At 34.2% G+C, this 11,186-nt stretch overlaps 1 long non-coding RNA gene across 1 annotated transcript in view; it reads left to right on the top strand.

Annotated features, from left to right (window-relative positions):
• LOC115215543 overlaps positions 1-10,959 on the top strand; it is a 118,205-nt gene extending 107,246 nt beyond the window's left edge. The window contains exons 6-8 of the long non-coding RNA XR_003882003.2: positions 6,682-6,857; positions 9,657-9,704; positions 10,912-10,959. This is a non-coding gene — a long non-coding RNA (uncharacterized LOC115215543). The remainder of the gene's footprint in view (positions 1-6,681; positions 6,858-9,656; positions 9,705-10,911) is intronic.
• Positions 10,960-11,186: the final 227 nt, after the last annotated feature.

The raw sequence follows: 11,186 nt of genomic DNA, 5'->3' as shown, positions 1-11,186 counted from the left end.
GTTCGTCATTTGTTTTTCCATCATACAGGCAAATGACAATTTTAACGCAAAACTTTACAAACTAAATGCATTGCATCCTCGATGTACTACACAAATAATTGGCTTTATCATCTTTTTCTTTGTTTTCTACAAATCCCGGTTGTGTTTGTGTATAGTAACTCTCCATCTTTCTAGCGCCACTTTACAATGTTTGTGTTCTATGTAGTTTATATACGCTGAAATTTTCATCGAAATATATTTTGAATTTTTTATCTTTAAGGTATTATTTGATCTGTGTATAACTCGAAACAGATCACATTTTGTTGTGCAGTTTTTTTCTTTGCATGACGTCAGTTTGATACACATTCTATTATTAATATTATCAATATTAATTGTTCTCTTTACATTCTGAGTTCAAATTCCGCCGGGGTCGACTTAGCGTTTCTTCCTTTCGAGGTCGATTAAATAAGTGCCAGTTAAGTACTGGGGTCGATCTAATCGACTTTTCCCCTCCCACGTGCCAAAATTTGAAGTCAATATTAATTGTTCTCTGTCATCAGATATAAGTTTGTAAGTTTACCTTCTATCCAATGTGCATAATAAAAGTCGGTGGTATACCCTACCTACACTAACTGAAACTCTATATTTAACGATTGATATTTTAATGTTTCTGACTGCAAGCTTATTTTTTTATACCAAACGCAATTGATTCTTATCATAATTTAATTCTCTCTCACCAATGGAAATAATATGCATTCGTTGCCTGCCTTGTATCTTACTCGTACTATGCAAACAATTCTCTTTACCATTCGTTTTTCTGTTTTACTGTATGTTTATGACGATTATGGAACTTATGCATTTTGTTATTGCTCAATAGATAGATAGATAGATAGATAGATAGATAGATAGATAGATAGATAGATAGATAGATAGATAGACAGACAGACAGACAGACAGATAGATAGATAGATAGATAGATAGATAGATAGATAGATAGACAGACAGACAGACAGACAGATAGATAGATAGATAGATAGATAGATAGATAGATAGATAGATATATTGATAGATAGATAGATAGATAGATAGATAGATAGATAAATAGATAGATAGATAGATAGATAGATAGATAGATAGATAGATAGATAGATAGATAGATAGATAGATAGATAGATAGATGCATGTATGTACGTATGCATGAGGGAAGTGTAGGAGTCTGTATGTGTGTGTGTGTTTGCGTATCAGTGGGAGAACACACAAAGATATGGGCAAGTATACAAGCATGCAACCGAATCCTCACTTTTATTCTAGTCTCATATGTGTGTGCGAGTGTAGCCCCATATAAGTGTACGCGTGTGTGTGTATGTGTGTGTGTGTGTGTGTGTATGTGTGTGTGTGTGCTTATGTATGTATGTATGTGTGTGTATGTGTGCTTACAGCCATATCACTGAAGTTAGGTAACGCTAGCCTAGATAGTACTTAGATGATTAACTGCTTTGGGAACCTATGTGCTGTAAGCATCTCACACTTTTGTGAAGGTGCATGGCTCAGTGGGAAGAGCATCGGGCTCACAATCATGAGAAAGCGAGTTCGATTCCCGGACCGAGCTGTGTGTTGTATTCTTGAGCAAGGCACTTTATTTCGAGTTGTTCTTGTTCATTCAGTTGTAGAAATGAGTTGCCATGTCACTGGTGCCAAGCTGTAACGGCCTTTGCCTTTCCCTTGGATAACATCGGTGGTGTGGAAAGAGAAACCTGGTACGCATGGGCGACTTCTAGTCTTCCATAAACAAACTTGTGTGGACTTCTGTCTCGGAGGATAATTTTCTAGGTGCTATCCCATAGTCAATCATGACCAAAGAGGGCCTTTATGTATAAAACCAAATTCACTGAGCTATAATTTCCAGAGTATGGATTATTTCCCCATTAATAGCAGTGGTCAAGCTATGTAATCGGCGAAAATTTAGTTGCGCTTGCAGGGATGAATTCAATTTCTGTTATGAAACACATATTGCATTTGAACATAATATTAAAGTAGGGAGACATGTTTTGGAAGTGACCAATCAATTTTATAATTGTTAAATTTTATCGTAATTTAAACTTCCATATATTTGAAGAAAGAATTTGTCACTAGATTTATGATGTTTTTAGAACAAATATAATGGACGGCCAAGTCCAATCTGTGGTATCCTGCTGCAACACATATGGCACGATTGGTAGAAAAAAACCTTTGCAACGCTTGCTGATTATTTTACTAAATGTAAAGAATAATCAGCAAAGACTGACTTCACCGATATTTCAGACAAGCAGATTTCTGTTACAATAATCGCAACAAATTCGAATACCTACATATGATGAATATTAAATATTTTTATATACTTTTATTTAATTAAGTTGCAACTGAATGCTACCAGCGGCGAATGTGAAAGACGGAAAAGTGTCATATACTGCTTGAAGTAAAGAACAGTAATTCATATTTGAGTAGGGATGTAGATTTTCAGGATCGAGTTAGCTCCATATGTTTTAAGACGATCAATTTCACCCAAGGATTAAAACTGGTCAACAGTTTCGGCTACTATACAGAGTGCAAATCATGAACGAGCAATGACTTTGTCATTTTGTTATGTCATGTTAATACTTGTTAACAACAAAACGCTTCCCCTTTGTTTTACGATGCTTTGCGTCGTTATACATTGCTATAGTTTAGCCCTTATCTGTGTTGACTACATTCAATCAAATTATTTGGAATCATGTTCAGATCTGCGTGACCAATTTTTCCTAGAAAGCGCTTTGGTTTCATTTTCTCAGAATTATTTTATTTTTCCACGTATTCACTCCTGCGTGCATAAAGTACTGAATCACCCTTCTACTTGGGTTTGTTAGGATTTTTTTTTATCTAGATATAAGTATTTTCAGGGTATTTAATTGTTTTTGCTAGTTTTTAAATATTTTTGTCTCAACCAAAACATCCAGAAGAAACAAGTTAGCTTATATAATATATTACAATAACAAAAAAAACACGGCTTCCAAATTGAACAAATAAATAAAATGACAATAGAAAACATTGGCCTAACAAAAGAAAGATACTGTGAATTGTTCATTAAAGATTATTTTGTTATATATTTAAGTGTGTTTCCATACGCCTAACAAATACTTATCACTTCTTTATATTTTCGAAACAGACATGTAAATGATCTTGGATAATCTGTACTACTAAATAAGGCTGGTCATTATTTACAATCGTTAAAATATCCTAACAGAACAAATATAAACGCTCTGTAAAATTATAAAAGTTATTCAATATGCAACTGAAACCGTTCCATTTCAGTTAAGCAATTAATTCGAAATGTCTCTTGTCTACTGAGTATCTAGTGAGAAGGAAAAATGTTACTTCATTCTTTTATGAGGGGTTTCACAGAACAAACAACATTCTGTGACGAATTTCCAAGTCAGTCATTTTGATTTATTCCACCAAGACAAATTAACATAGGTTCCATTAAAAGGAAGAAGTTTCCAAAGAATTGTTCTTAAAGATGATAGCGTAGGGAAAAATGATTATGTAGTATGTCTTCTTGCGTCAATTTAATACATTTAAATTTCACCACGCTTTACAGAGGTTAACGAAGCAAATTCAGTGATAGTTTCATTCGAAATACAATTTTTCAATAATTGTAGCCTGATATTTATTTAAGAATTCAATATATTTTTATGCCTAAGAGTTGTCACAAAGGCTGTAACATACAAATACCAGAGCAAAAATGTTAGAAACTATACTGCACTTTGTTTCATTCCCCCAAGTTCAATTCTCACACAATACAACTTTTATTGTAACCCGCCAGGAATCTTTAAGGGGACAATAAATATTATACCTATTTCTTTATTACCCACAAGGGGCCAAACACAGAGGGGACAAACAAGGACAGACATAGGTATTAAGTCGATTACATCGACCCCAATGCGTAACTGGTACTTAATTTATCGACCCCGAAAGGATGAAAGGCAAAGTCGACCTCGGCGGAATTTGAACTCACAAAGTAACGCAAACGAAATACCTATTTCTTTACTACCCACAAGGGGCTAAACACAGAGAGGACAAACAAGGACAGACAAACGGATTAAGTCGATTATATCGACCCCAGTGCGTAACTGGTACTTATTTAATCGACCCCGAAAGGATGAAAGGCAAAGTCGGCCTCGGCGGAATTTGAACTCAGAACGTAGCAGCAGACGAAATACGGCAAAGCATTTCGCCCGACGCGGTAACGTTTCTGCCAGCTCGCCGCCTTACCATAAATATTATACCTTTTTAACAATTGTTATTTTGGCCACTTTAAGATTGCGAGCAACGTGGAAGAAAACTAAGTTTTGGTTGAAGTTAATATATTTCACTTGAATTTCTAATGAACCGCAGCATGATATATAGTAATAACACAACTTATAAGTCAACTGAGATTTGAATAATCATAATAACACAGCCATTATGTCTACAGGGCGAAGCATTTTGTCCAAATACGGCTACTTACAAATAATACACAATGATATCGACTCGTATTAAGTAATTAATGTACGCGCTTCATATACATACATTTTATCACTGTGAAAATAGAGTGGTTAAATGACAGATACACATTGTGAAAAAATATTAGTTGAATATTAGGTGCAGAAGTGGCTGTGTGGTAAGTAGCTTGCTTACCAACCACATGGTTCTCAGTTCAATCCCACTGCATGGCACCTTGGGTAAGTGTCTTCTACAATAGCCTCGGGCCGACCAAAACCTAGTGAGTGGATTTGGTTGACGGAAACTGGAAGAAGCCCGTCACATATATGTATATATATATATGTGTGTGTATATGTTTGTGTGTCTGTGTTTGTCCCCCCACCCAACATCGCTTGACAACCGATGCTGGTGTATTTACGTCCCTGTAACTTAGCAGTTCGGCAAAAGAGAACGATAGAATAAGTACTAGGCTTACAAAGAATAAGTCCTGGGGTCGATTTGCTCGACTAGAAGCGGTGCTCTAGCATGGCCACTATCAAATGACTGAAACAAGTAAAAGAGAGTAAAGAGTATGTCACTCAAACGTCGGTAAAATATAACTTATGATAAAATTTAACTTTATGATAGAAGATAGATAAAAGGAAATGTCCTCGGTAGTGGGAATCAGACAACAGTATAAAGTCAAAAATAAGGGAAAATGACAAATCTACGAATATTCCATTGGAGTGACTTTTAGATTTAAAATTGCATTAATTGGCTTATTTGTTTATATATAACCAACTAACTCAGCACCAATGTTGAAAGAATATGGTTTATAGATCCAGAAAAGACTCAGGTAATTAGAAAATTCACATTAATCAACTATGGAAATAAGTAATATGTTTCATAAATTTACAAGAAGCAAATGTGCTTATAGAAAAGAACAGAAATAAGCACGTAAGCATATATTCTCATATATAACTTATAAAATAGTTATATGTGCAGATACTTGTATGATTAGCTAGCTGAGGTAGCCTTAGTTTCAATGAAAAACTCTGTTCCTGGATTAGAAACCGAATCTTTCTCTATTGTGGAGAAAGTTTTTAAATGAAAACGGATTATACATAAATATATGTAATTAAAGATCACCGAAAAATGAAATATCTACGCTGGACTATTGAGAAATTTACAGTTACTCTACTCAGATTTACAAGTTCATGTTTATACCTGTAATTATTGGGGCACTGGGATATGTAACACACTACATAGGTAATCTACTTAACCAATCTTGAGAAATTAGGCTTCTCAAAACCGGAAAGTAAAAAGCTGATTCGAAGACTACAGAAGCAAGTTATCATTGAAACTGTAAAAATTTGTTAAACTTTCCAGAAGTTTATCATTTAAGTATACAGGTCAAGTATAGAGATGCTTGATAATACACACGTAAAACAAAACATTCAAATCTGCACTAAAATTCGTTCTGTCTGTGTGTGTGTGTGTCTTTTAGGGTCTCGGGCATCCGCCATCCGATTGCGCTCAAATTTGACATGTATATACCAACGGTATCAGGGAGTGTATAAGTCTTGAAAAAATTACAAAAATCGATTCCAGGTGAGAATGCAATCGATAAAGCCGTGGGAACGTGCATTTATAAAATCGTTTTCCTTGGAATAGAAAAGAGTCTATCTTTATTTCTTCTTTTGCTGTTGTCTCAAATTTAAGTTAAATCAGTCTTTCTCAAAGGGAAGGCCTATGGGACGGTCGGACAAGTTGTTTTGAGAAAACTTGGTTTAAATGTTTGACAACTCAGCACCGTCCATTCGATGGGGGGCGTTTTGCTCGTATACACACATAAATGCAAAAATATCCGGTTGATGTTGTAGAAATTCCAATGAAAGAGCCTTGGATCTAGGTTAGAAACCAAATCTTTCTCTATTGGCAAATCTTGAAATGAAACTGAATAATGGCATACATACATGCATACCTGTATACATAATACATACTGGATTCCACTGAATTTTTGCATAGTGAAATCTCGTGAACACAGCAGTTTTATTATCATTTTGTAAAATATATTCAATATGAGTCACTCGTGGGTTGGGACACTAAGAACAACTTGCATTTTTACTTTCATCTGAAGGAAAACAATTAGAATCTAGTTTTCCTACATTTATATAGCTTCAATTTACTATTAACTTTCGCGTTATTCATTTTATATTTACAAAGGTTAAGCTGTTGTGATTGGTCAAACGTTTCTGTCACTTCTTTGGATTGTTATTTAAAGGCTTAATACCTACTTCAATCTCAGTTTCAAGTGTTGACTTTGCACGGAATTTGCAGAAAGTTAATTGTTGTCAGAGTAGAACTTCATATCGTTGCAAATGGAAATATATAAGCAAAAGGTAAGCTACTTCAATACATTTAAATTTTTTTATAGATTTCAAGTTTTTTGGTCTTAATTTCAAAATTTTGAAGAAATGCCATCCAAAATATAAAAACTCAAATGTTACTGTTCTAAACTAACCATTGAAAAGAAGAGAAAGCAATTACAAACGATTAATGCCAGGGCTACTTAAAATAACGTGGAGGTACATGGCCTAGTGGTTAGAGCAGCGGACTCGCGGTCGAGGTATCGCAGGTTCGAATCTCAGACCGGGCGATGTGTGTGTTTATGAGCGAAACACCTAAGTTCCACACGGCTCCGGCAGAAGGTAATGTCGAACTTCTGCTGCCTCTTTCGCGACAACTTTCTCTCACTCTTTCCTCCTGCATCTAGCAGCTCACCTGCGACGGATCGGCGTCCCGTCCAAGTGGGGAACCTATACGCCAAGGATACCAGGAACAAACAACAAATTAAAATAGCACCGAATATTCATGAAAGATACCTATTCAAATATGTTTTAAAAAGATCTAAATTTTCAGCCTATGGTTGATTCAATGACAAAAACCCAAGAAATATACTAAATATATATGTTCATCGTAATAAACATAGTATGTGTGTTCTATAATGCATTCACCCAGATACGCATTTAAATATATATATATATATATATATATATATATATATATATATATCTATATATATATATATATTATATCCATATATATATATATATATATCCATATATATATATATATAATATATATATATATATATATATATATATATATCCATATATATATATATATATATATATCCAATATATATATATATATATATATATATATATATATATATATATCCATATATATATATATTATATATATATCCATATATATATATATATATATATATCCATATATATATATATATATATATCCATATATATATATATATATATTATATCCATATATATATATATATAATATCCATATATATATATATCCATATATATATATATCCATATTATATATATATATATATCCATAATATATATATATATATATCCATATAATATATATATATATATATATCCATATATATATATATATATATATATAATATATCCATATAGATAGATAGATAGATATAAACCTGCAAACAGATATACATACAGGTACATACATATCACCAGCAGAAAGATCGCATTCCAGACAGTTTTCTGCTAGTCACTGTATTATATGTAGACACTTGATTCTCAATTTCTGTAATTTTCTCATGTTACATTTAATTTTTCTCCGTACCCTTTATTCGTTGAATCCTACTCAGTGCTCAGCAAATAAATTTAGAACGTAATTGCAAGAGTGTAGCCATACTTGTAAAAAAAATGATAGATATTTTTTAATGAAATTACTACAGATAATTTTCAGAGCATATAGATTATTATATCGGAATACAATGTGAACAAAATAATAAAGGCGGGGGTGGGATGGATATGATAAACGCATTTCAGATGCATTTCAGATTCCCCCCCCTTTTTTTTTGATGATTTAGCTATATTTATGCTGGAAAAGATTACTTTTGAGACCAACGTGATCCCTACTATTTCTAGCATACTAAATAACCATGTAGAGATTGGGCTACCTTTGAGTTTCTTCAGAAGGGATTAAAACTGCTATAAAATAGAGGCTTGAAATTTTAGCAGAGGGTTAGCAGTATTGAGGGGAGGGTGAAGTGAATGACATTGACCCTAGTACTTGACTGGTACTTAATTTATCGTGCCCGAAATGATGGAAAGTAAAGCCGGCGTCGGCAAAATTTGAACTCAGAGCATGCAGACGGACGAAATGCCGCTAAACATTTCGTCTGACGTGCTAACGGTTCTGCCACAAAGCCCACTTAGACTGTCAGAATATAATGAAAAAAATATGTATTCAATAATTAGTGCTAGCATTCTACTCTGCTTCTTACAAATATTTCTTTCAGAGTATTATCGAGAAAAAATGAAATGGTCATCAAAAGTAATGTGCGCGTAGTGTGCGTGCGTGTGTGCATGTGTGTATGTCTATGTGTGTGTGTGTCTAAGTCTGTGTGTGTGAGTGAGTGAGTGTGTGTATGTGTATGTGTGTATATGTGTGTATGTATGTGTGAGTGAATATATGTGTGCGTGTTCCCTAAATATTTTTAGGATGAACTCGGCTAGTTCGAATGACGAAGAAGCCTTTCAGACCATAAGTACTTGTGATAATGTAATCTGATGCCGAGTAACAACAGCAGATAGACTCTTGTAGTTTTTGAAGTCTGGAGTACCTCTCCACCTGATAACCTGCTTACTATTGCGTTGATCAACAAATCATTCTTTATTTCTCGTCTTCTATTCTACTCAGAAACCCAACGACAGTACAAACTTCGTATATTCTGGTTTCCTTTTCTAATGGAACTGTAAAACAATAAAATGTCTGCATCCTTTTACACACGCACTTAAAAATACTTACATATACTTTGCTACCCATATTTAAGGCGGTTCCTAGCAGAATGGTTAGATGTATCGTACATTTCTTTTGGTTTCGAGTTCTGCCAGCCCTACTTTACTATTCATCGTTCTGGAATCGAAAACATAAAATACTAGGGTCACAATAATCAATATATTCCTGACCCCTAAAGCTGTTGCCCTTATACTAAAATTTATAACTCTGATATTTACTGGGTTTTTTTGTGTTTTTTTTTGAAACGTTGTCAAGAAATTTTCGATTCCCATGTTAGTCGTTTGATAAAAGTAGAGAATAAGACCTCTAACTGCCGCCATATTTAATATTTACAGTCTTCAGAGAATGGTGTGCATGATAATGATTTAAACTCCTGGTCGGAGGTAAGTTTACACTTCAACATTGCGCTCTGGTGTTGGGTCAACTTTAATAATTCAAACTTTCCATTTTTATACATTTATCTTCAAAATCTTATTTCTTACACAAATATAAACACGTGTATTATGCTAGTAACACTGTGATCATCCTTCATGTTCTCCTACACTTATTATGAAATGTATCTATTCAGATATTAGGGCTTGAGCTGAAGTTCCAGATTGCTCGTGGACAAAGTGCACCTGGTGCGTTTCTGTTCAGGAGTCAAAAGGCAAGAGACCCACCTTGCAGAAACCTTTGAGAACCCAAGTTCTTTTGTCACAATGTTGTCTGTTCTTTCATTTGAGATTCCCAGCCTCTCAGCTATCTGGCGACATGACATTCGACGATCTTGCATTAACATATCAAGAGCAAGGTCAATGTTGTCCCCGGTGGTTGCAGTTGGAGGCCTCCCTGGTGTGGGATCATCTGCCACGCGGGAAATCATTTATCCAACGTTTGACTGTTGCATATGAAGGAGCATTGTCTGTTAAGGTTCTCACCATATCTTCATGGATTTCTGATGGAGTCATGCCTTTCAAATGAAGGTACTCACTTTTCTTCATCTTCCTTGTAATCTCGACACTTGTTTATTCAAAAATCTTTAACAAAAAAATTAAAATATCAGAATCAGGAAAATGAGCAAGAATACTCCGAAAAGACTGTACTTACCAGAAAAAATTGTGTCAGCTACCTAGCAGCCCCGTTTCTAGGATAGGCTCAAAACTTTTTATACACTCCTCGTAGAACTCACTTGCAACATGGTGCCATGCAGTGAGACTGAACACGCTTTTACATCCGCTCCTGAATATAGGTCACACTTTATTACCCAATTGTAAAATATTTTATCATCAGTTTGTTGTAAGACAGCGAGCGGTGAATTGTTAACGCATCAAACAGCGTCATTTCTTTCAGGTCTATATTCAAATTGAACTGAAGAATACTTGACTTTTCATCCCTTCGTGGGTCAATAAGGTAAACTACTGGGATCTCTTTTTTTTTATCCCTCTAAAGTTGCTGGTCTAATATTAAATTTGAAGCAATTATTTATATTTATGGTTTTTGTTATTCTACTTACTGAAAAGTAATGAAATTAATGTCTTCGCTGCTTTCGTTAGTCTTTTGATAAAAGTAGAGAATAAGTCCTCTAACTGCCGCCATATTTGATATTTACAGTTTTCAGAGAATGGTGTGCATGATAATGATTTAAACTCCTGGTCGGAGGTAAGTTTACACTTCAACATTGCGCTCTGGTGTTGGGTCAACTTTAATAATTCAAAGTTTATATTTTTATTCAATTATCTTCAAAATTATATTTCTTATATATAAACACGTGTATTATGTTATTAACACTGCGATCATCCTTCATGTTCTCCTACACTTATTATGAAATGTATCTATTCAGATATTAGGGCTTGAGTTGAAAGAGAATTAGCTTCTATATCTAGCCT

The sequence above is a fragment of the Octopus sinensis genome, linkage group LG9, assembly GCF_006345805.1.
Source record: "Octopus sinensis linkage group LG9, ASM634580v1, whole genome shotgun sequence".
In the NCBI taxonomy this organism is placed as follows: domain Eukaryota; kingdom Metazoa; phylum Mollusca; class Cephalopoda; order Octopoda; family Octopodidae; genus Octopus; species Octopus sinensis.
This window is presented reverse-complemented; position numbering and strand designations above follow the sequence as displayed.